This window comes from Eschrichtius robustus, chromosome 18 (genome assembly GCF_028021215.1).
Source record: "Eschrichtius robustus isolate mEscRob2 chromosome 18, mEscRob2.pri, whole genome shotgun sequence".
NCBI classification, from domain to species: Eukaryota; Metazoa; Chordata; class Mammalia; order Artiodactyla; family Eschrichtiidae; genus Eschrichtius; species Eschrichtius robustus.
In genome coordinates, this window is record NC_090841.1 from 74208598 (window position 1) to 74236078 (window position 27481).

The window sequence follows — 27481 nt, forward strand, 5'->3', positions numbered from 1 at the left end:
GTCATGAACATTACACTTAGTTGAGCAGCAAGGTCATAGAAGATTTACCTAGCTTGAATTAAATCAATATCACTTTGTTATTCTTTATCCTAAGCCCAAAAGACTATATAAAAATCAACAATATATTGATGTAACTAAACCTTCTTCAGTGAGATTTATGAGACACTGATAAGAGAAAAGAGGTTGGCTCAGCAGTAACCAAGGATATGAAATCTTCATTTGAGTTTTCAAAACAGCATCATTTGTATGTGTTCTCTTTGTTAAAAATTCAGACACATGCACCAAGCTAAATAGTATTATTTAATATTCTCTTGTAAATAATACACATCGATATAAAATTAAAATTTTGGTAATTATACACATATCATGGATTTGATGCTGTTTTATCCTTCAAGTTTAAATGTAAGTCAATGTTAATTTTATAGGCACAAGAAATGCGTACATGTAAGAATAACTGGGTAGACATAGGCAAATATGTGAAATACCATATTAGAGAATAAATGTGGAAAATAATTAAGGCAGATAAGTAAAGTGTTCATTTTTTCTTGAATTTTATTTTATTTATTTTTTATACAGCAGGTTCTTATTAGTTATCTATTTTATACACATCAGTGCATACATGCCAATCCCAATCTCCCAATCCATCCCACCCCCACCCACCAAACCGCTTTCCCCCCTTGCTGTCCATACATTTGTTCTGTACATCTGTGTCTCTATTTCTGCCTTGTCAACTGGTTCATCTGTACCGTTTTTCTAGATTCAACATATATGCGTTAATATACGAGATTTGTTTTTCTGACTTACTTCACTCTGTTTGACAGTCTCTAGGTCCATCCACATCTCCACAAATTCCCCGATTTTGTTCCTTTTTATGGCTGAGTAATATTCCACTGTATATATGTACCAAAACTTTTTTATCCATTCGTCTGTCAATGGGCATTTAGGTTGATTCCATGACCTGGTTATTGTAAATAGTGCTGCAATGAACATTGGGGTGCATGTGTGTTTTAGAATTATGGTTATCTCTGGGTATATACCCAGTAGTGGTGTTGCTGGGTCATATGGTAATTCTATCTTTAGTTTTTTAAGGAACTGTTCTCCATAGTGGCTGTATCAATTTACATTCCCACCAAGAGTGCAAGAGGGTTCCCTTTTCTCCACACCCTCTCCAGCATTTGTTGTTTGTAGTTTTTTGATGATGGCCATTCTGACTGGTGTGAGGTGATACCTCATTGTAGTTTTGATTTGTATTTCTCTAATGATTAGTGATATTGAGCATCCTTTCATGTGTTTGTTGGCAATCTGTATAACTTCTTTGGAGAAATGTCTATTTATGCCTTCTGCCCAATTTTGGATTGGGTTGTTTGTTTTTTTGATGTTGAGCTGCATGAGCTGCTTGTAAATTTTGGAGATTAATCCTTTGTCAGTTGTTTCATTTGCAAATATTTTCTCCCATTCTGAGTATTGTCTTTTCATCTTGTTTATGGTTTCCTTTGCTGTGTAAAAGTTTTAAGTTTCATTAGGTCCCATTTGTTTATTTTTCTTTTTATTTCCATTACCCTAGGAGGTGGGTCAAAAAAGATCTTTCTGTGATTTATGTCAAAGAGTGTTCTTCCTATGTTTTCCTCTAGGAGTTTTATAGTGTCCAGTCTTACATTTAGGTCTTTAATCCATTTTAAGTTTATTTTTGTGTATGGTGTTAGAGAGTGTTCTAACTTCATTCTTTTACATGTAGCTGTCCAGTTTTCCCAGCACCACTTATTGAAGAGACTGTCTTTTCTCCATTGTATATCCTTGCCTCCTTTGTCATAGATAAGTTGACCATAGGTGCATGGGTTCATCTCTGGGCTTTCTATCCTGTTCCATTGATCTATATTTCTTTTTTTGTGTCAGTACCACATAGTCTTGATTACTAGAGCTTTCTAGTAAAGTCTGAAGTCAGGGAGTCTGATTCCTCCAGCTCCGTTTTTCTCCCTCAAGATGACTTTGGCTATTTGGGGTCTTTTGTGTGTCCATACAAATTTTAAGATTTTTTTGTTCTAGTTCTGTAAAAAATGCCATTGGAATTTGATAGGGATTGCACTGAATCTGTAGATTGCTTTGGGTAGTATAGTCATTTTCAGAATATTGATTCTTCCAGTCTGAGAACATGGTATGTCTCTCCATCTGTTTGTGTCATCTTTGATTTCTTTCATCAGTGTCTTACGGTTTTCTGAGTACAGGTCTTTTACCTCCTTAAGTAGATTTATTCCTATGTATTTTATTCTTTTTGTTGCAGTGGTAAATGGGAGTGTTTCCTTAATTTCTCTTTCAGATTCTTCATCATTAGTGTATAGGAATGCAAGTGATTTCTGTGCATTAATTTTGTATCCTGCAACTTTACCAAATTCATTGATTAGCTCTAGTGGTTTTCTGGTGGTATCTTTAGGATTCCCATGTCATCTGCAAAAAGTGACAGTTTTACTTCTTTTCCAATTTGTATTCCTTTTATTTCTTCTCTGATTGCAGTGGCTAAGACTTCCAAAAGTATGTTGAATAACAGTGGCAAGAGTGGACATCCTTGTCTTGTTCCTGATCTTAGAGGAAGTGCGTTCAGTTTTTCACCATTGAGAAGATGTTTCCTGTGGGTTTGTCATATATGGCCTTTATTATGCTGGGGTAGGGTCCCTCTATGCCCACTTTCTGGAGAGTTTTTATCATAAATGGGTGTTGAATTTTGTCAAAAGCTTTTTCTGCATCTATTGAGATGATCATATGGTTTTCATTCTTCAATTTGTTAATATGGTATATCACATTGATTGATTTGCATATATTGAAGAATCCTTGCATCCCTGGGATGAATCCCACTTGGTCATGGCGTATGATCCTCTTAAGGTGTTTTTGATTCTGTTTTCTAGTGTTCTGTTTAGGATTTTTGCATCTATCATCAGTGATATTGGTCTGTAATTTTCTTTTTTTGTAGTATCTTTGTCTGGTTTTGGTATCAGGGTTATGGTGGCCTTGTAGAATGAATTTGGGAGTTTTTCTTCCTCTGCAACTTTTTGGAAGAGTTTGAGAAGGATGGGTGTTAGCTCTTCTCTAAATGTTTGATAAAATTCGCCTGTGAAGCCATCTGGTCCTGGACTTTTGTTTGTTGGAAGATTGTTAATCACAGTTTCAATTTCAGTGCTTGTGATTGGTCTGTTCATATTTTCTATTTCTTCCTGGTTCAGTCTCGGCAGTTTGTGCATTTCTAAGGATCTGTCCATTTCTTCCAGGTTGTCCATTTTATTGGCATAGAGTTGCTTGTAGTAGTCTCTTATGATACTTAGTATTCCTGTGGTGTCCCTTGTAACTTCTTTTTCATTTCCAATTTTACTGATTTGCGTCATCTCCCTCTTTTCCTTGATGAGTCTGGCTATAGGTTTATCAGTTTTGTCTATCTTCTTAAAGAACCAGCTTTTAGTTTTATTGATCTTTGCTATTATTTTCTTTGTGTCTTATTTCATTTATTTCTGCTCTGATCTTTATGATTTCTTTCCTTCTGCTAACTTTGGGTTTTGTTTGTTCTTCTTTCTCTGGTTGCTTTAGGTGTAAGTTTAGATTGTTTATTTGAGATGTTTCTTGTTTCTTGAGGTAGGATTGTATTGCTATAAACTTCCCTCTTAGAACTGCTTTTGCTGCATCCCATAGGTTTTGGATCGTCGTGTTTTCGTCGTCATTTGTCTCTAGGTATTTTTTGATTTCTTCAGTGATCTCTTGGTTGTTTAGTAACACATTGTTTAGCCTCCATGTGTTTGTGTTTTTTACGTTTCTTTCCCTGTAATTGATTTCTAACCTCATAGTGTTGTGGTTGGAAAGGATACTTGATATGATTTCAATTTTCTTAAATTTACTGAGGCTTGATTTGTGACCCAAGATGTGATCTGTCCTGGAGAATGTTCCGTTCGCACTTGAGAAGAAAATGTAATCTGCTGTTTTCGGATGGAATGTCCTATAAATATGAATGAAATCTATCAGGTCTATTGTGTCATTTAAAGCTCGTGTTTCCTTATTAATTTTCTGTCTGGATGATCTGTCCACTGGTGTTAAGTGAGGTGTTAAAGTATGCCACTATTATTGTGTTACTGTCGATTTCCTCTTTTAGAGCTGTTAGCATTTGCCTTATGTATTGAGGTGCTCCTATGTTGGGTGCATATGTATTTATAATTGTTATATCTTCTTCTTGGATTGATCCCGTGATCATTATGTAGTGTCCTTCCTTGTCTCTTGTAACATTCTTTATTTTAAAGTCTATTTTATCTGATATGAGTACTGCTACTCCAGCTTTCTTTTGATTTCCATTTGCATGGAATATCTTTTTCCATCCCCCCACTTTCAGTCTGCATGTGTCCCTAGGTCTGAAGTGGGTCTCCTGTAGACAACATGTATATGAGTCTTGTTTTTGTATCCATCCAGCGAGCCTGTGTCTTTTGGTTGGAGCATTTAATCCATTCACATTTAAGGTAGTTATCGATATGTATGTTCCTATTTCCATTTTCTTAATTGTTTTGGGTTTGTTTTTGTAGGTCCTTTTCTTCTCTTGTGTTTCTCACTTAGAGAAGTTCCTTTAGCATTTGTTGTAGAGCTGGTTTGGTGGTGCTGAATTCTCTTAGCTTTTGCTTGTCCATTAAGCTTTTGATTTCTCCATCGAAGCTGAATGATTTCCTTGCTGGGTAGAGGAATCTTGGTTGTATGTTCTTCCCTTTCCTCGCTTTAAGTATATCATGCCACTCCCTTCTAGCTTGTAGTGTTTCTGCTGAGAAATCAGCTGTTAACCTTATGGGTTTCCCTTGTGTGTTATTTCTCATTTTTCCCTTGTTGCTTTAATAATTTTTCTTTGTCTTTAATTTTTGTCCATTTGTTTACTGTGTATCTTGGTTTGTTTCTCCTTCTGTTTATCCTGTCTGGGACTCTCTGTGCTTCCTGGACTTGGTTGGCTATTTCCTTTCCCATGTTAGGGAAGTTTTCGACTATAATCTCTTCAAATATTTTCTCAGGTCCTTTCTCTCTCTCTTCTCCTTCTGGAACCACTATAGTGTGAATGCTGGTGTGTTTAATGTTGTCCCAGAGGTCTCTTAGGCAGTCTTCATTTCTTTTCATTCTTTTCTCTTTATTCTGTTCAGCAGCAGTGAATTCTACCCTTCTGTCTTCCACGTCACTTATCTGTTCTTCTGCCTCAGTTATTCTGCTATTGATTCCTTCTAGTCTACTTTTCATTTTAGTTATTGTATTGTTCAACTCTATTTGTTTGTTCTTTAATTCTTCTAGGTGTTTGCTCTTTAATTCTTCTTGGTCTTTGTTAAACATTTCTTGCATCTTCTCGATCTTTGCCTCCATTCTTTTTCTGAGGTCCTGGATCATCTTCACTATCATTATTCTGAATTCTTTTTCTGGAAGCTTGCTAATCTCTCCTCCATTTAATTGTTTTTCTGGGGTTTTATCTTGTTCCTTCATCTGGTGCATAGCCCTCTGCCTTTTCATTTTGCCTGTCTTTCTCTGAATGTGGTTTTCGTTCCACAGGCTGCAGGATTCAGCATATAGTGTTAAATGATATTGCCACTCTCGTTTGAATAAAGGGTGCAGCAACTTTACAGTTTCCTCTTCCAGGGAGGATAATAATAGTGAAAGCTTCAGAAACAAATATCCTCAAATTCACCATGAAGGATTTGATGTGCAATTTCTGGAATGTTTTCAACAATGGAAGAAGACTCACACATTTTTTGACATGTGTCCTAGGTATCCTAGGACTGATGGTGATTTGTGAAGGTCATCCTTTCAATCCCTTTCTGCTAGTCTTGGAGGGTCTCCTCCAGAGGCAGGGGGTGGCTGTGGCTCACTGCGGGGACAAGAACACTGGCAGCAGAAGTTCTGGGAAGTAAGTACTCCTTGGCGTGAGCCCTCCTGGAGTCATAACAAGTGTTATTAAAGTTTTTCCATCCCAGTCTATTTTTGGACTGTGAGAAATGACATCCTTGGGTTAGGTATATATTAAATTTGCATTTTAGGAGAGTTTTATATATAATACTACAGAGATTTGTTTAGAGAATTCGATAATATTCTGTTAGCTAAATTCTTAATTGATTTTTTTCCCAGCTTTATAATTTCATAGACACTGGAGTTGCAGAATAAAAATAGAAATTATGATTGGTTTTAAGTATATTTGAAGACCTTTTTAAAAATTATCTTTTGTTAATTGAAGTGCATTGTTTGTGCCAAGACTTTTCCATTTACCTGTAGTTAGCAGGAACTGACTCCATTTTTTAGATGTTTGTTTATTTGGGCTTTTATTTATTTTGAACAAGATTGAAATGTTTGATAATTACTATGCCATCAATCATGAGTTGAATATCCTTCGTAAAATCTTCTGGTAAACATTAGGCAGGAGCCTCAAATTTGATGCAGGTGGATAATTGTCCTGTCATTATCCCTAAATGAACTGCAGGCAAAAGGCTAAGTGACAGAGAAAGACATGATTGTTGCCTAGGATTCCATGTTTTTGGGTGATTTTATTCAATTAAAATTTAGTGATATGCACACATGATTATTGCTCAATACTTATGTCATTTAGGAGTTTTCATTTTTGACTTTATTTGAAGAAAAACACTTTACATTTCAACAGTAAGTCAATTGTATTGGTTATAAGGAGGACGACCATATAATTTTTTCTCCAGCGGAGACATTTGTGAGTCTGAGTCATCTTGCTTTGATGGAAAACAGCAGGACTGATCCACAAACACATATAAGTTCTATAGGGAAACAATGAAAGCTCCTAGGAGGTTAGGCATCCTAAAGAGCGTGGAAGGATATTGAAATTTAAAGTAGGGTGGTTGGAAGTGCTTCATTCAGAATGGAGCACTTGAAGTAGGACTTGAAGGCGGTGAGGAAGTGTGGATGAAGAGTGACAGGATGAGTACAGCTCAGGACCAATGCACTGAGTGGGAGTGACCTGGATGTGCTTAAGTAAAAGGTCATGATCGGTGTCCTGACCTGGGGGAGTGCAGTAGGAGCAGATGAAATTGCTGAGTTAAGGGGGGGCCCTGGGAGGGGGGAGAGAGATTAGTTTTAACTGTAAACTTTTAAAGTTTTATTGTATGAATATATATTTTATTGCAAACTGTCTCAAACCTACAGAAAAGCAGAGAGAGTAGTATACCAGATGCCCACACAGTTTTAGCTCAGACAAAATAAAGACTGAATTCTTAGGGCGATTATCTCGGCTTTTTTATGCAGTCAGTTCTTTGTAGATTTATTTTTTTCCACTCCGTTCCCTCCTTTCCTAGATGTAGACTCCATTCTTATGTTGATTTTGTCTTTGCCCATATTTTTTGTTGGTATCTATAAAAATGTGTAGTATTTTTTTAAAGTTTAATATAAATGCTATCATGATGTAAATATCTTCTTGAAACCTGTTTTTACAATCAATATTGTTTTCAAAATTTATTCATTTTGCTACGAAGATCCAACTCATTCATTTTAAGTGCTTTCCTTTGTATGAATTTATTATACATTATTCACTTACTCTCTTAATGAGGTACAATTTGGAATTTCCAAGTTTTCATTCCGCACGTGTGGGATCACTTTCCTAGAATATATTCCTAAAAGTGGAATTGTTATATTTTCAACTTTCCCAAGTATTATCAACTTTCTCTCCAAAATGATTTTACCAAATTATACTTGAACTAGCAATTGTATGAATTTCTGTATCCCCGTATCTCTGTCTAAACTTGAAATCATCAGCCTTAATATTCTACCCATCAGATGGTTATCATAGCACTTTTTAAAGTAACATTTGTCTGATTATTTATGAGGTTACATCATATTTTAGATCTATGTGCATTAGCCTTATATTTTGTTGAAAAATATAACTGTATACATGCTTGCATACAAAGGTATGAATATCATCAAAATTTAAATGTGTATTACTTTGATTATAAAATATCTTATATATGAATAACAATATGTATATATGACAATACACTTGGAAGTAAAATACTTTTAGTATTTTTAAACAAGTCAAATCACCCATTATGTTACCACACGGAGGGTTCAATTAAGCAGGTTGATGTATTTGGATCCTTTAATGCATTGTTTTACAATGTGAGACCATATTATTTTTAGTTTTAATGTCCACTTAACTTTATATCATAGTATCTTCCTATCTTAAGTATTAAATCACTCTAAATACGATGGTTTATTGTATATCATGGCTAAGTAAGATTTCGTTAGGAAGATACACTAATTCTTAACCACTCTCCTGTTGTTTTATAGGGTGAGTCTAGGTTCTTATATTAAAGCCTTTTTTCCTGACACCTAAAGTTATGGTTATTTTTACCTTAGATTTCTTTTAAAAAGGAAGAAAACAAAACAAAACAAATACAGAGGGTAATTCACAGCTTGAAAATTGTTTCTGGCTTCTTATTTTAACGTGTGTGTGTGTGTGTGTGTGTGTGTGTGTGTGTGTGTGTGTGTGTGTGTAGTCTCTACTTTTTTTTTTTTTTCTTTTTTTAAACATCTTTATTGAAGTATAATTGCCTTACAATGGAGTGTTAGCTTCTGCTTTATAACAAAGTGAATCAGTTATACATATACAATATGTTCCCATTTCTCTTCCCTCTTGCATCTCCCTAGTCTCTACTTTTGATCAGCCCTAAATGAGCAACAAGGTTTAGAGTTTCTTCCACTTATTATTAATTATCACAAATAATGAAATATCTAGCTTGACCCATTGCCCTCGTTCATAAATTAAAGCATCAAATTTATGTTTTTATTTCCATCCCTGATACCAAGTTAGCAAAATAGATAATAGTTGCATGAGGTGCTTCTTAATCCCCAGGATTTACTCTGGTTCAGATTTGAGGAAATGTGAAGGACTAAAGTTCTCATCACTTTGACTGAGGTCCCAAGATAAGCAGCGAACAGTGAGGTTAATGGTGTAAACAGCTGGCGAGAATAGCAATGTTAGGCAATGTCTCACTAAGTTGTTGACATCCTTTCCCTTCTCTGTATGAGGTTAAGTCAGAGCATTGACTTCTCCAAGTCTCAGGGTGGCTGTGGACGTCTACACTGCTCACGTGTAGCCATGGTCACGAGCTAATCTCACTATTACACGACTGTGGATTCCAGCTATCGATACACCATTTCTGACTGCAGTTTGTATAATCCTTTCATCGTTACAGGCGTCACTGCAGTCAGTATGTTAGCTGAGAATCAGGTTTATTTCATCTCCTCTTCTTTTTTTCTGTTGCCTTTGGATGGCATGGAAAAGTCACATTAGCACATGCAAGTGGTGATAGCTTGCCTCTAGCTTTGCTTATGAAATATGAGTTCCATTTGCAACCTAGGGAGGAATATCATAAAATACATTGCCTTCTCCAGACATTTCCATTTTGGCATATGACTGAGACACTAAAGACATCTTTCTGGTGGGGTCTATAATTTGGAGAAAACTAATTAAGATTAGGATTAGGATTTTTAAAAACCATATTTAGACTTTACTGCTTAGATATGACACATTTTCTTATTTCTTGACAGTTTTAACTTTTTTTAATGTGAAAGAAAGCAAAAAAACTGATACAGTAACTTACACGCATGTGAAGAAATTTGGAGAGTTCAGAGTTTAAGACCCAGCTCATTAATAAGGGCACTGGAGACCCTTTGGGCCGAGGAAACTACAAATAAATTCTAGGTCCTCAGCCCCAGCAGGCTGGGGAGAATGGGTTTCTCTGCAGGAAGTCCAGAGAGGTGAGCATCCATGGTGTCTTTTACCCATAGGCAGAAGGCCCCTCGCGACAGCCAGCCCGATTCCAGCTTATTCCTAGGTCTGCCTGACAGTCAGAGAAAGGTACAGAGCAAGTGATACAAACTGACAACATTCTTCGAGAGATATGGTCCTCCAGGAGGGAGAGCCGATCCCTGTAAACAATTCTACTAGTCAAGTTTGCCCTTACACTTTCAAAACTGTCATGCAATCTCAATACAATTCTAGCAATCTGAGTCCCTTTAAAAGTCTTTTATTTCCCCCAAAACAGGGGGAAATCATCCGGCTTTCTCTACTCAAGGCCTAAGTTCTCTTGTGTCTTGGTTTGATGTGGCATCATTATCACTTCTAGCATTTATCCTTATGAGGGTTTCCAAGGACACTAAGAAACCATTTCATGTTTTATATACTTAAGCGAGAAGAGCGTAGAAGTTAATGGACAGCTACAATTAAGGATAACAGTGTCACACTCCGATGTTCACTTCCTTATGTTTTCCACCATGCCCTCCGCACTCAAGAAAGCAGTAAACAATGATATAATAAATTAATTTGCTTAGGCCCACAGTGTACTTGCCTCTTCATTGAGCTGTTAGATTCTCTCTGATTATCAGTTTTTCAAAATGCTTCCAATTTTCTTTAGATATTTCCTTTTTGTGTGTTGTTTCTTGGTTCTGGAATACAGTTTTTCAAAGGGTAGGTCCTGACCATTGAGGGGATGGTGAAGTGAACTTGTTGAGTTGTGATTAGCATTTCTTTGAATATGAGAAAGAATAGAACAGAATACAGACCAGGAGTGCATCACATGCAGCAAACTAAATATGACTTCAGGAGACTTTCTTTTAACATACGTATACAGATAGATTTGTGTCCTGGCGTCCCGGGTCTTGCTGGAAAATGTCTATCTATTATGAATACCAGACAGAAAGAGATTATAATTCACTGCTCTAGGCCATTTTAACTTCTGTATTTGAGTAAAGACTTTTTTCTTCAAATAGAATGCATCTATTTTTAGCTTAACTCTAATAACATGGTACCTTTTCTTTGACACCTTGATATTATTCCTTTGTGTTCCCCCCATGGATACCCTCCCCAATACCAGCATTTCAGTTGCAATTATTTGACATCAAAATGTCATCATCACAGCTCACCCTTCTAATTTTGTTTGAAGAGTGCTTTTTCTCACAGTGTTTTACATTCCACTGGCTCGCTCATCCACTCCTCCACATTTCCTCTTCTAAGTGTCATTTTCATCTACCATTCAAGAATGGGTCAAGTTTAGAATGAAGGGAGTTTATTTAGGATCCATTCTAACTGACAGTAAATAGCTTGGGGATTTAGCTGCCACAGCTGTCCCTTATTAGATCATAGTGCAGGTCATCGAATTAAAATAAGCTGTCCTAAATTCTGCACTGTACAAGGGAAGAAAGAAAAAAAGCATTAGGTCCTCTTGGAGAGCCCTTTAGAGCGAATCATGTTGATGGTTTGTGTAGAAAATGGGCCAGATGACAGCCGCGTCAGAGCGGCCTGCCACTGCCACTCAGGCTCACGTGTCGGCTCTTAGACTGGAGCAAAGCTGAAGGCTTACGAGTGACTGGCCGTCAGCTTTGGTTCAGGAGGTCGAGGTGCACAAGGTGAGGTTCTCGCTGAGCTTTCAGCATGTGGCCCTGAGCTTTCCGTCCCCCACGTCTGGGGTTTGTAAATGAGGGGATGTTATGGGTCTGCGTGTAGAGTTTTCAATCACTATCCAGTTTGGAAGCTTCGCTGGATACACATTTACTTTTACCCCAAGTTTTGGAGACAGCTGACTTAGGAGAGTGCCGAAATTAATTGATACTGAGAAACGCAATCAGGCAATTGCAAGGAAGGCTGCGTGCTAATGGTGAAATCAATTTCTTTCCTGCCATTTTCCCTAATAGATCTATGTTGTTTCTAAAAGTATAAAAGCAGCGTAGATTGATACTATGGCGTATGCTTTTAAAATGAACTAAATGCACTTTCTTTCTCTTGTTTCCAATCCCCAAAGCCAAGTAAAGAGTAAGATTGTAAAGACCTAGACTGTGGTGGGATTGGGATGGGAATACCACAGGGGGACAAGCTTAAGATCATGCTCAGTTTTTTGTTTTGTTTTGTTTTTTAACTTTAAGATGGCCAAAAATAAACGATAGCAGAGAAAAGAAGCACACTGAAGCTTATTCAAGCAATTCTTGGGTTAAAACTAATCTTCACTTGCTCAACATGAGGTGGGCCATTTCTAATGAATAAAAGTGGAAGCCATGTGAAGTACTGAGATTTTGATTTGTCGGTAGTTTTCATTTCCTGGCTGTTTAGAAAACCATAGATAAAAGTATCATTTTTTTTTTTCCTATGGAAAGTAAAAGGAAACTAAGCTTTGTAGAATATCTGCTATGTATGACCGTTTTGATTAGTACCTGTATGTGTACTATTGCACTTAAGACCAAGATAAATATTAACGTTTATTGTTCAAGGTTACACAGCTGAAATTCATGGACATGAGAATATATATTTTTTCCCTACTTACTCAATAACAACACTGGATGTGGGATATATGTGTATAAATTGAACCTAGTAGGCTATGTCAGGTTTAAAATCTAATTCCTGAAATAGTATTATGGCTAATATTGTTTTTCATTCTTTCTTCCAGCTTTCCCTATAAAATCTACTTAATATAAGATGGCAGCAAGAGAAACAAAACATTTCTAGTTCAGCAAATGATGCTTCTGGTGATTTCAAGACATATCTTTACCTTCTCACTTTGTAACTTGAGCACATTACTCCTTTAGCAATTTTTTCCTAGAATATTGATATAGGTAGATAAGATGCTTAAGGATCTCAAAAAATAAGGGCATTGCAATAGTATTAAATATTAGTAATAGCAAAAAACCTTTCCACTTGCCATAGTTATTAATTTACTTTGCTTTAAGATGAAAAAAGTTAAAATTAATGCTAAAGGAAATAGTTTCAAAGTAAAACTAATTTTGTTTGAGCGTGTTCTTCAGTTTCCTGCTTTTCAGCGGCTTCATGGCATCTATGCCTGGTGACTCAACTCATGGAAATGAGACAAAAACATAATATCATCTTGAATCATAATTATTATTTTCTAAGATCCTCAAATATAATGCAAAATCAAAACATATTACTTATGAATCAGCCTAGTTTTAAGGTGATGTAGGCCCATTGGGTTATAGTTTAAGGAATGCATCTTTAGTGTGAATTTGCTTTATGAGATTCTGAAGAGAATTTCTACTTGTGTAATAGAGATAAAGCACAGACTGGCATATTACAAACAATAAAGCCACTGACCATGGGACTGGAGCACAGGCTTCTGTGAAGTATAATTGACAGAATTATATTTGAACCAATTTGACTGAATTTATTACAGCCTTCATAGTCCCTGAAATGTTATACTCAATCTTTCAAATAATTGTTACACACATAATATTTTTAGTTCCTATTTCATGTGCACTGCATTTATTTTTTTTTTCAAAATATGAAAGACCTTCTCTTTTACCTTTGCTTTTAATCTGGTGGGGGGAGAGGGCTGGCCTGTGTTTGAACTCTACATAACCCCCTTTCTCCACATTTCCATGAGGGGCTGCTAACATGTTGTAGGATTGGACCTGAGCTTTATCTCCACTTGTTAAAATATTTGCTAGTCCGTCGAAAAAGCACAGCTAATAGTAGAGTGCAAGTTTTATTAATTTTGGGATCCAAACCCTTTCTGTCTCAGTAAGTGGTGATTGCCTTTTTTCTTGGTACAAAAATGTTATATATTTAAAGTGCACCTGATCGTGGGAGGAACGCTATTCTAAGAATTTTAGAGTGGGATCAAATACTTCACTTTTATATGAGACAAAAATATATATTCCTTTAATTTGCAAAACCCAGATGACCTGATTGCAGATTCTAAATGATTTCAAGGTATGCTCTTGTCACTTGCATTCAAAGAGATTTTCATATAATCAGAAAACCATTCCTTGTGATTCTGGTATATTTTAAATCACTATATATTTGCAGTAGCAGTGGTTATTTTTAATTGCTATGATTATAACAAATTTTCTCCCACTGCTGCCTCTGACCTTACAGCACTTTATCATAAAGGGATAGTGGAGAACTTGACCTCAACAAATTTAATGGTAAAACTTTTGGGTGTCAATCAAATGTGGACACATCACTACCTCTTCAATCAGTTTCTCAGATGTTTTATACCTTAAGTCTCAGTGATGGAATTATTTTTGCCTGAAGAACCTGGGTGTAGGAAAGAGAATCAAACATACAGCTTATCAGAGGTAATCACATCTTGCTCTGATGCTGGTAGTTCGATCCAAAGTTTTATAACAATTAAATTTATATCTACCCAGAAATGTATTGACATCCAATTTCACATGTGAAAATAAAAAAAAAAAAAATAAGGAACCATCAATGTCCATCATTTCATATTAAAGATAAACAATAATGACTCTTAGTAATAGATTTTATGTACTGAGCACTTCAGAATGTCATATATTTTATATAGTTTATTTCACATAATTTATTCAAAGACCGTGAGACGTGGATAGTTCTACAATGAATTTCTAAACTGAGGAAGCTGATACTTAAAATGTTTTAATTTTCCCAATTCAAAGAGCTAATAATAAATGACAGAGTTGGATCTGGAACACCGACTGGTCTAACTAAAAAGCTCATGTTCATTATGATATATGATCCTCTATTTAGAATATTATCTCTGTTTCAGTTTGAAACAGATAACGTTGAAGTCATTTAATAATTTATGAAGAACTTGAACAACAAAGAAATCAAATATCTTTGAACACCCATTTCGGAAAATTAGTCCTTTTTTCACTGTTTAGGTGATGTAAATTTTCACAAATATATTTCCAAGTATTTTATATAGAAGCATTGAGAATATCAGTTCTAAGTATAGCAATAATAATGCATTTCTTACTCTGTTGTGCTATATATGTTTACAACAAAATTTTTGAGATGTTTATGTAATTAAAAGTACATGAAAGCATGATTAAATTCATTTAACATTTATTGAGACCTAAGTAGATATACCTTTCAAGAAAATGAAGGGAGAAAATACTTTCTGAGTTTTAAGAAAATATAAAGTCTCAAAGACTAAAAAACAAACCAACGAAAATAACAAACAAACTAGGAATATTGGGATTAATCTTCTGAATGAGGATTTTTGTTTCTGAAAATTTCAAGAGACTATTCAAATCTGTTTTAGTCTTAATGACTTGGTTATGATTTTATGTTGTTATTAGTGAAAATGCCAAGATATTCTAACCCTGATGTACACTGATAGTTTGAGTAGCCAAATGATAAATAAAAGGAAACAAAACACAGGAATATTAATAAAACTGTGCAAATGTGCAGATTGTTATTTAGATATTAAAAAGTCTTTTTGTTCATATTTTCAGGCTTAAACAGTTTTTCTACCTTTATTAGTCTACACCAAATAAATGTCATGAAAGCAATTTTCAATTAGGCCAGTTACGTATTCACAAATATACAAAGTACCAGGATCACATGAGGCTAAGATTTTAGTGTGTTGGTGTGATCTTGCAAAATTCTGTGTGTGATCCTGTATTCTTCCCTCTGGTCCTGACAGTAGTTTTTGATTTTTAAAGAAGACTGAAAAAATTCTGCCTTATGGAAGAGTGCAAAGGATTGCTGCAAAGCAATTTTGCATTTTTAGCAGAGGCTTAAGCAGAGAAAGCACCTCCTTAATAAATGCAAAAAGAAAAACTAAACATATACTTAGTAAAAAAACAACAACAACCAAAAAAAAAAAAACACCACACACACACAAAACCTCAACAAATTGATTTACTACAAAGTAAGAAATGATTTATCTTTAGGAATTATATGTCTGCCATTCTTTTAAATTAAATTTTGAAATCTTTATGTCTAGTAAGATTTTTCACATGCTCAGCTTAGAGAAGTTATATATCATAAACAATTATTTCTGGCAATATGAATACTGAAATACAATGGTACTCAAATATTCCGAAGTATTTTCTTACCAGTGACTAGATCTTACTTAAAGCTGTTATAGCATTGAGATCCTGATTTTGAGGCAACTGTACCTGATTTCCTTTTTGTAGCAACAGCATAAACTTAAGCCTCTTTTCATATTCTCTAAATACATTTTAGCAGTTTGAATTTAAGAAATTAGATTTTCAGTCATGCATGTAGCTCCCTAACTACTGCTTTAGTAAGTCATTGTAAAAGTGTTGGCTGTTAGCTTACTTATGTTACGTAAAAGAACATTTGCAAGCATTTATTTACTGTAACTTCCTTGTGTTTTAACAAACCCAATTAGCATAATGGCTCAGGTTGCTCTTTTTCCATCCCTTTTGATGATTAGAGTTCACTTAATTATCAACATCCATTCTAGTGTTTTATCTTGTATCTACAGAAGACATTGTACACAAAATTAAACATATATTAACAAAATCAACACCCACAGCAGTGGACAAATACTTCTAATGCAGGGGGAGATGTAACGTAAGTAGTCTTACTATCACCATAACCCAGAATTTTTAGGAAGCTCTGTATACCAGCTGAGTGCTGCCATGATGGAAAGAACCATGGATCCAAGGAGAAAGGAGAATAAATTGGCTTTCATAGAACTTAAATAAACATTAAGTCAGGTCTAGTTGCCAGAAAAGGGGCCGCCAATGATAATTATTGTATCCAAGGGAGCATGGGCAACGCATGCTGTATCCGACCACTGCTGTCATCTAAGGCATTGATCTGGTGGTCATATCACAGAGGAAGGACTTGGGCAGCTATGCGCACAGCCAGTCCCTGCCGCCCACACTCTGTCCGACTCCAGGCCCCATTGTCTTTAGCCTTCATTACGGCAGCTCCCTCCTAGGCGGTCTCCTGGCCACCAGGGTAACCTCAGCTCTTATCTCCAATCTGCATCTCCATAACTTGGACCCCAAATCTAAAAATGTAATTTGACGAATATTAAATTTAATGTGTTTGGTGAATGGAAGAAATCCTTTAAAATTTTTGAAGTTTGCAGGAAATTGTCTAGAAGGATGAGGAGGAGAAAAAAAGCCCACCTAGTAACTTACCAGAGGCATAAAGGAATCTACCAGGATTTAATTCCTCCCCCATCTCCTCAATTCCTCCGCACAGAAAGTAGAAGAAGGAAGATAGTATATTCTGAAGATAGAACTAATGATTATAATTAAATTATGTTATAAAGCTACTGTGACTCACAACATGTGTAACTGGATAAGATAATATTGAAAAAAAATCTACACAAAAGATTATAGCGTTTATAATTCATTCAAATGAGCATGTTAATTATCACATTAGAAAGTAGATTATAAATAATAGATTAATAATAGATTATAATAAATATTTTGAGGCAAATAGCCTATATGAATTTATTTAAGAAAAAATTAAAAATAGATCAGATAACATTTAAAAATTGTATTAAAATATCAGAAAAAAATAAAGGATACTTTTATAACATATGGATTGGAAAAGTTTTCTAAACAACTAGAGAAATGCAGCAACTATTTTTAAAAATGTTGTCAAATGTCATTCATAACAAATTAAAACTTTTTAATGGCAGAAAAGGTAAAAAGACAAAAGAAATTTTCACCCAATATTTTATGACACATGTAAAATGGTGAAATCAGATAACGTACTAAATAAAGAATTCCAGAAATTTTTTGGAAGAAGATAAATACAGTAACTATGGCATTTTCTCTAAGGGACTTGAGCATCCTCAGATTTTGGTGTCTTTGGGGGACCTTGGAACCAATCCACCATGGATACCTAGGGACCATGTTAAACCAACTCAAAACCTGTCAAAAATATAAACATGCAACTCACAGAAGATTATGCAACTGGCTAATGGTTTAGTTTTTAGGGCAATAATTATTCAAAATGAAACATTGGGGATTTTTTGGAAAGTTATTTAGGTATTGATTTAAACTTAAAGTGTCCATAATCTAATAATCTACTACCCAACAATACCATCTGTCTAGAATTTTATCCTACTTAAATAAAAGGATGATTACATCAATATATTAATTAAAATTAAGAGAAGAAGAGGAGAAGGAGAAGGAATTGGAGGAGGAGGAGGAGGGAAAAGAAAATAAAGAGAAAATAACTGCAAACAAATGCCCATCAGTGGAGGGGGAGGGAATGGATGGAAGAGAACATTAAACTGTAGTACAGCCATAAAACCACGCTCTGAACACTGGAATACTATACTGTACAAAGAAGAGACGTAATTATATGTGTCTCCATTGTTTACCATTTGAGGTTGAATGACGATGTACCTGACATACATTGAAAGAAATAAAATGCATTGTCACAGTTTGGAAGCACATATATTATGTCCGTAATTCTGGTTGTATCAGGGTGCTCAGGTTGGGAGGAACTTGAAGAGATAGTGGATGATTTAAAAAGCCTTTAAGCAAGAATGTCTTTTCTAAACATGACACAAACGTAAGACAACATAAAGTGAAATATTAATAAATCTAACTACTTGATAAATTGAACCACATCAAAACAAAGGGTGGCAAAAATATCAAAGCAAAAGTAAAAAAAAAAAAAAAAGATAAACACTGAAACCTCTTTGTAACCCATATGACAGAGAAAGGCTTTTATCTCCATTTTTTGAAGAGCTCTTACAAATCAAAAAGAAAATTAAATGATCAGAGAAGAGCACAGGGTTATGAACATACAGTACATAAAATAAATAGATATTCAGATTTCAGGTCTATTTTCTGATATAAGAAGCTATAAATAGTTGAATAAAAAGTGGTTTTCCCGACCCAAACGGCCTTTTTTTTTTTTTTTAAAGGAAGGACTAGAACAGCTTATTTCATAAATTTTATTAGAAAAAAATATGTAGGACTTTTAATAATTTGTGAATGAATAAATAAAATTATATTTTATTTTGCTATTATGTTATTGTGAAATATCATTTTAATCCAATTTAGTGAAGTTCCAAACAATATCTCCAAAGGTTCTTACTATAGGAATAATTACTGGTAAGATAAAAAAAATAAAACACAAGACCTGCCTTCTAAGAACATAATTTACTAACAGTTGCTATCTCAATTACATAACTGTAATATAAGGTTAAGTTGGGTAAATGCTTCAATGGAAGTAAAGGGAGAGAGTCCTATTGAATTTAGGGGGAAACAAGAACCTAATTCTGAAATGCATCAGGGAGTTAAAATCACCCTCCATGGCATTTGACAGGCTGATACTGAGAATAAAATGTGATTTGTAAAACGGTACCAATAGTCATTTAGTCAAAAATATAGTTTATGTTATTAAGGGGCTGTATCATTGGTGTTCTATCAGGAAAGTAGAAACTACTCTAATTATTTTAAGTGGAACTGCACTTAAGCAGGGGGCTTATGTGTTGGCAAGACTTCTGGAAGGAGTAAAGGTCAGGGAAAGCCACCACCGGCTCTCCACTCCGCCACTGTCATTAACAGAATCTGGGCATCGCGGATACAGAAACTGCACCCGCATCACTGATGCTTCCGGGGACAAGGTGGGGGTCTCTCAGGGAAGTTCCAGGATGCTACTGCCGACTCCCCAGGCTCGCTGAGAACCAGAGACCGAGCAGAGAGACATTTGAAGGGATCTAAGAATCGTACAGTCATTTGTCCCTGAGGCCAGTGTCCCTTGCAGCATTTTACATAATGTGTTTATCTCTTGCTAGACTCAGTAAAGTCAGCCTTTCATCTAGGACAGCTCATGTGTAGTTTCTGTCACGTGCTGTCGGAGGAGTCTTGATTAATACGGATCTCCTAGCCTTCACGGCATTTTCCCTTTGTTAAAAAAGTTTTTTCCCAACAAATTTGCCCGTTTTCCAGATGACTCTGTTTTCCTCTTCAGCCAGGGCCTCTATGGTAAGTATGGATCAGTGAGATATTTTCTTTTCAGATTCAATCACAAATCTTGTATTTCTCAGAATCCCCCGATTTTCCTAGTTAGATTCAGGTCAGCATCTTCAGTGGTGAGGACAGAGACCTTGGCGGTGTCCCGCCCTCTGGTGGCCTTGGGCAGGTGAGCTGTCTGCTCTAACTCCAGACTCCTCATTTCAAATGGAAGTGATAATTCCAACTTTTCGTAAGGATTCGATGGCACACTGCATGCAAAGAGCTTGGTGCACTAAATGCACATGGTGAATGACAAGTGGCCAATGTTGTTATTACTCCCCTTTTGCCAGTGTTCAAAGGTGAGAAATATTCCGTAAAGTGGGGTGAATATGATTAAGGACTAAGGAAGGAAAAACTTAGAAGACATCGGTCATCAAATATCTTTCATCTCCCTACTTTCATAAGCAATATTCTCCCTCTCCCACGTCTTGAATTAAAACCTAGAGGCTAGATTGTGGTTAAGAACATGCGCAGTGGAACCAGGAATGTTTAGGTCTTTTTCCAACCCTTGGATGGAATGTGTGATTTTAGGGAAGTAGTTTAATTCCCATCCCTATTTCGATTTCTTTATATGCAATCAGGGGTTATAATCATTCCTACTTTGTGTCTTCTTAGGAAGATTAAATGATAGGATGTAGGAAAGATATTCAACAGAGTCCCTAGTACAAAGTAAATGCCCAGCGAATCATAACTAATATCCTCAGCACCCTCATCGTCATTATTAATTCACCTTAACATATTCTTTTATGAATAGAGTTGAAGTAACTTCTGAAAGAAAGGGAAACAGAACCACAAGAAATTTGGGCTTATGTTTTTATTTTTAGTAAAGATGTCTAGAAGTGATAGTCTCAGAAAACAATAGCTAAACGGGAAAAATAGTTCATATTATTTCTACCAAACTCTTACTACTCATAAAAAAATCACCTGGGGTAATTTTTGAAAACAACTTTGAAAAAGGGCTTTTGTGTAGCTCCAACTCAGCCCACCCCTTAGCCAACGGCCTCAGGTCTCCACCGATGAGGCTTGGCTAGTATTTTTTTTTTAATAGTTCACATTTTAAAATGAAATAAGGATTGAGAACCACTGACCTCAATCTCATTTATGTGATCCTCTCCCTGCCAAATTTCAAACAGAAGGAAAATGGTCCATTATGTGGTGAAAACACCAATGGGAATGCTGTCAGGGAACTAGGTGCCGGCTACATCACTAACTATATCGTCCTACAAAAATTACAGCTTCCCCATCTCTCAGCATGAAACGATGTCCAATAAATTACTTGAACTGTTATAAGTACAAGAAAGAGTTATTACAATATCTGGTTGAGTTTTCAGACCAGTAATTGCATGACTGTTGAAAATGAAAGTGGAACTTTGGGGCAGAAATGGGAGGTGGGAAATGTTGAAGCCTCGATTATACAGACACTTAGGGTAGATGAGGGTACTTAGCCATTATTTACTTTAAATTATCTAAATATTTCCCTACTTCTGTTGTGCGTGATACATAATGTGTAAGTCAAGTCTCTATTACAGAAGTTTTGCTCTTTGAAGAGATAATAAAAACAACCTGAACTCAATTTTCTGAGCAAATCTGGATCAGGCCTTTCATGACATTTTACTGCCTCACTCTGCCATTAAAAAATCTCTCCATAAAGGACCTTGATGTAAATGCTAATAATGGTATTTTCATTTTAGTCTAGCTAACTGAGGAATACAATGATGGTTCCCCACTTAAAATAAATTGTTATTTCAGGAAACCAATGAGAAAAAAACTCATCCTCAGGCTATATAACCTCTGAAATCCTAATACTTGGACAGTGCCTTATTCTAACTATATAATCAGCCCTTTTTTCTGTAGATAAATTTCTCATCATTAGTAAACCCAGCCTTTGGTTCTCCTATATAATCCTATCAGCATAATTAGAAATAATGGATGTCATATTGTTTAATACAAATCAAAACAATATTTGTGATCAAGAGAATACATTACAATATATAAAAACATCTGACAGGCATCCTGATGTTTTTTTTTTTCTTTTATTTATGTTAGCATTTTTCCAGGCCCTCAGGGAAATAAATACAACATAAAATAATATAAATAAAAATAGAAAATAAATATTAACATGAAAGTTTGACACAACATTGTAAATCAAGTATACTTCAATAAAAATTAATTTTTAAAAGTTTGAATTTATTTATGATTCAACTATATATCTATTATCTAACTCTATATAGATAGCTGTGTAACATACAGATATATAGAGAGATATTTGTACAGATATAGAGATTTTTGTTTAGATATATATGCACATTGTATATACAGATGTAGCTAGATATTTATATAGATATATAGAGAGAGAGATTTATGTCTATCCATCTTAGACAGGTCCGTTATATCTTGCAGACCTTAAATATTATAAATAGTGGGCATTTGTAACTTTCTTTAATCCCTTTACTGATAATTATGTAAAAGTTTAAAATCAGTGTAAGCAATGAGAAGTGGGCATGGTGACAACACGAAGCAGAGCCCAGCGTCTCTGTCATCTCACGACTGCACAGATTGAAGTTTGAAGGCCTCACTATTGCCCCGTTACTGGAATTTCCCTTTCATGGTCTTTCCTGAGGCTCCTGGCTTCCTTTCCCTTGGAAACGTGGAGACCTGAAAAGATCTAAACTATTAAGCTTTCCTCCAGTGTCTTCTCTTTCCCTCACCTTTCTCCAGTGGACTTAGTACCACCTTCTGTTACTGATTTCTCCTGTGTCTGGAGGAAAATCCACCGATTACTCACATTTTACATTGAAACTTGTTGTAGACTCACAGGCATAGAGAACAGACTTCTGGTTGCCAAGGGGGAAGGGGGAGGGGAGGGATGGATTGGGAGTTTGGGATTAACAGGTGCAAACTATTATATATAGGATGGATAAACAGCAAGGTCCTACCATATAGCACAGGGAACTGTATTCAATATCTTGGGATAAACCATAATGGAAAAGAATATGAAAAGGAATATACATATCTATAACTGAGTCACTTTGCTGTACAGCAGAAATTAACACAACCTTGTAAATCAACTATACTTCAATAAAATTTAAAAAAAGTAAAACAGTATTAAGTACATATAAGACAACTCTGACTATCTGACTAACCTGCTGTAGATCTCATCACTAAGCGGTGATGTTATGGAAAAACCCGAACGAACTTTTTGACCAACCCAATAGAATGGATAAACAACGAGGTCCTACTGTATAACATGGAGAACTATATTCAATATCCTGTGACAAACCATAATGGAAAAGAATGTACATATTATAACCGAATCACTTTGCTGTACAGCGGAAATTAACACAACCTTGTAAATCAACTATACTTCAATTAAAAAAAAAAGAAAGAAAAAGAAAACTTGTTACCTCCTAAAACCGATTCTCTTTGATTAAAAAAATAGATCTGAACTGGAAACTTGCAACACGGCCACAAAACAAACCATTTCATGCAGATGAGTAATTATTATATTTTGGTCCAGTGACACAGGAAACTTTTCCCCCTTATTCTCTTAAATCAGAAAATATGAATTCTGATATTATTAAACCTCAATTAGCAAGATGGAAAAAGGTCAGAGACTTAATTTGGATAATGAAGTTTTCAGATAAGAATGGGAAGTTCGTAATGTAAATGATGCATGTAGAGAAACATGGCCTAATTCAGAGAGTGGAGCTTTTCAGATAAGAGGTTCACATAATCAACTTTTCTGGGAGTTGAATACAAATGCAGAGGAAAATGCATTAAGGAAAGCAGTTAAGGATAGATTAGTAAGATACATAGATAAGAGAAAGATAGAGGCTCAACCAGATATATGGCAACATACTTCTTTCAATGAACACACATTGTGTTTTCTTTACCTACTTAACATTTTGCTTGAAAAAGAAAGCCCATATGCTGTTATAATATGGGGAATTTCTCACTGGCAGGGTCATTAAGGAACACAAGCTACTCGGCATCAAAATGTGCTTTACAATGAATACTGAGACACTTGCCCTTTGGTCCTCGTGGACCTTAGTAAGGTTATTCTTGGTTCTCTTCCAAACCCTTCGCAGTATTCTGCATTGTATTCAACACAGCATTTGTGTCCTTTTGTGTCCACAGTATTTTGTTGCCAAAATTAGCTGTTCGGTGTAGTCTATTCAGTTAAAAAATACATTCATGGAAAATAAAATATTAAGTAATTGAGTCAGCCTTTTCTTTATTAATTTTTGATAATATCATCACTTGTTCAAATAAATTTTGAAGATTTTATAAATATCTTGTGTTTATCGAAGAGAAAAATAGTCTAATGGTGAGAAAATAACAATATCCTATGAATTCTCAGAATTGAGCTTTAAACACTCATTTTTTTATTAGCAAATCAGTCAGATCTATGTTTAATTTAGAAATATATATGAGGGTGAAATTATTCAGAGAATTAAGTTGGTTAAATAATACAGTCACAATAGATATATTATGTAAAATATTTAGCATAGTGTCAAGAAAATAGATTTTATACAAACATTAGCTTTTTCATCACATGCATATGCATATATACACCCGTATGATTTTGTATTTTAAATAAACTTTGATACAACCTTATCCATCTAACTATATTTGTAATATTACATGTCCTTTCCTTTTAGGTTTGAGATTTTGCTAGTATGTGCTGTCTTGAGGATGGAAAGAAAAGTTTAATTCTGGGACAATATCAAGTATACATGTTATGTTTACCTGTGTGTAGTTAGAGAATTATCCAGTTAACTCAAAATAAAGTCTTGACTTCATGTTTCAAAACGCAGGCAAGGATAATTGTTTTCTTTCATTCGTCAAGTAAAATTGTAATAAGAAACAGAAAATCTCTTTCTAGTTTTCATGCTTATTGCCTTTTTTCTTAGGGTTTGTTCTCTACTGTGAGAGCCTGAGACAGGAATTCTTGTGTGTATGAGTGACTGAGGATGTGCTCCTAGGAGAAAGCACAAGAGGGAAGAATAGAGTGCTGGAAAAATCCTAGCAAGATTGTGATCTCTCGTGCAGTTGAGAGTGGACCTGATCCCACAGGGAGCTCTGTAGTAAGATGTGCCCTTCCATTGGGACAAGGGATAGAAGGCTCTTTTATTTCACTTTATTGGGTACCTGTGCATATTCATTGTTTCATATAATAGGTCCTGATTTTACTTAAGGAAGGTTGAATTTTTTCTCTGTTCTTAGCAACCAAATGATGCCTAGTAAGCCAAATGGCTTAATAATGTTGGAAATACATTTTATGTGGTGCCAGATATCAAAATGGAACATAATGACTACAAAATAAATGCTAAAGAAAGTAATTTTTAAATGAGTTATTCAGAGAAGTGGAAAAATCAAGGAAAGCTACAAATAAGACTGCAGAGAGATGATAGGATTTATTTGAAGCTTGAAGTAAGGTAATCATTTTGATAAGGAGAGTGGTTGAGGAAACCCGCAGAGGTCGTGGAAACAAATACTTGGGAGAGTCAGAGAGATTTAATGATAAACAATCAACTGAAAATATCGGTATCTTTCAATGTCTTTTTAAGAGATGTCAAAACAATTTGAGATGAATTAGTTTTAGCACTTAAAACAATCAATAGTCATTATTTGCAAGGAGCTCCTAGAAGAAACAAATAAAAAGGAACATATTTTGACAGAGGACGTAAATAGGCAAACCATAGAAGAAAAAACACAGATTGCCAATAAACTTGTGAAAATATACTCCACTTCATGACTAATCAGGGGGATGCAAATTAAAACAATAAGACACTATTTCTCTCCTACTGAAAGAGTTGACAAAATAGAATTCTTTTATAATTATGGACAATACGATATTCTCTTATAATGTCAGTGGAAATGTACACTGCTAAATTTTTGCAATATAAATTGATAACATCTATTAATGTTTTAACTGCACATAGCTATGATCCAGCAATCCAACTTCTAAGCATCTCTCCTGCATAAAAAATATATATATATACACATACATATATACACATATATATCACATGTTACATTTATTCCTCTATTTCTCTCCCTATATTTATTTCTCTCTCCTAAAATTCCCTGTGCTATACGATATATTTTTGTTGCTTGTCTATTTTTTTGTTTGTTTTTTGTTTTTTTTTTTAAATTGGGGTTTGTTTGTTTTTTTTTTTTTAACTTTTGGGTTTTTTTTATTTATTTATTTATTTATTTATTTATTTATTTATGGCTGTGTTGGGTCTTCGTTTCTGTGCGAGGGCTTCCTCTAGTTGCGGCAAGCGGGGGCCACTCTTCATCGCGGTGCGCGGGCCTCTCACTATCGCGGCCTCTCTTGTTGCGGAGCACAGGCTCCAGACGCGCAGGCTCAGTAGTTGTGGCTCACGGGCCCAGTTGCTCCGCGGCATGTGGGATCTTCCCAGACCAGGGATCGAACCCGTGTCCCCTACATTGGTAGGCAGATTCTCAACCACTGCGCCACCAGGGAAGCCCTGCTTATCTATTTTATACACAGCAGTTTGTATCTCTTAATCCCATAACCCTAACTTGCTCCTTTCCCCATCCCTCTCCTCACTGGTAACTGCTAATTTTGTTTTCTATATCTGTGAGTCTATTTCTGTTTTGCTATATACATGTGTTTGTATTATGTTTTAGATTCCACATATAAGTGATATTGTAAAGTATTTGTCTTTCTCTGTTTGACTTATTTCATAAGCATAATATCCTGTAGGTCCACCCACATTGCTGCAAACGGCAGAATTTCATTCATTTTTACGGCTAAGTAATATTCCATGGTATGTATGTATGTATGTATGTATGTATGTATGTATATATATATATATATATATACACCACATCTTCTATATCCATTCATCTGTTGATGGACACTTGGGTTGCTTTCATATCTGGGCTATTGTAGATAGTGCTGCTATGAGCATTGGGATGCATGTATAGTCTTGAATTAGTGTTTTCATTTTTCCCAGATATATACTCAGGAATGGAATTGCTGGATCATATGGTAGTTCTATTTTAAGTTTTTAGGAGCCTCTATACTGTTTTCTATAGTGGCTACACCAATTTACATTCCCGCCAACAGTGTTTAAGGGTTCCCTTTCTCCACATTCTCTCCAATATTTGTTATTGGCAGACTTTTTGATGGTAGCCATTCTGACAGATGTGAGGCGACATCTCATTGTTGTTTTGATTTACATTTCTCTAATACTTAGCAATGTTGAACATCTTTTCCTGTGCCTGTTAGCCATCTGTATGTCTTCTTTGGAAAAAAATTTCTATTCAGGTCTTCTGCTAATTTTTTGATTAGGCTTTTTTTTGATATTGAGTTGTATGAGCTGTTGCTATATTTTGTATATTAACCCCTTGTCAGTCATATCATTTGCAAATATTTTTTTCCATTCTGTAGGTTGTATTTTCATTTTGTTGACTGTTTCCTTTGCTGTGCAAAAGCTTTTAAATTTAATTAGGTCCTATTTGTTTATTTTGCTTTTATTTATTTTGCCTTAGGAGATAGATCCAAAAATATATTGCTATAATTTGTTTCAAAGAGTGGTCTGCCTAATGCTCTCTTCTAGTTTTATGGTTTCATGTCTTACCTTTAAGTCTTTTTGTATATGGTGTGAGAAAATGTTCTAAACTCATTGTTTTACATGTAGCTGTCCAATTTTCCCTGCACCACTCATTGAAGAGATTGTCTTTTCTCCATTGTATATTCTTGCCTCCT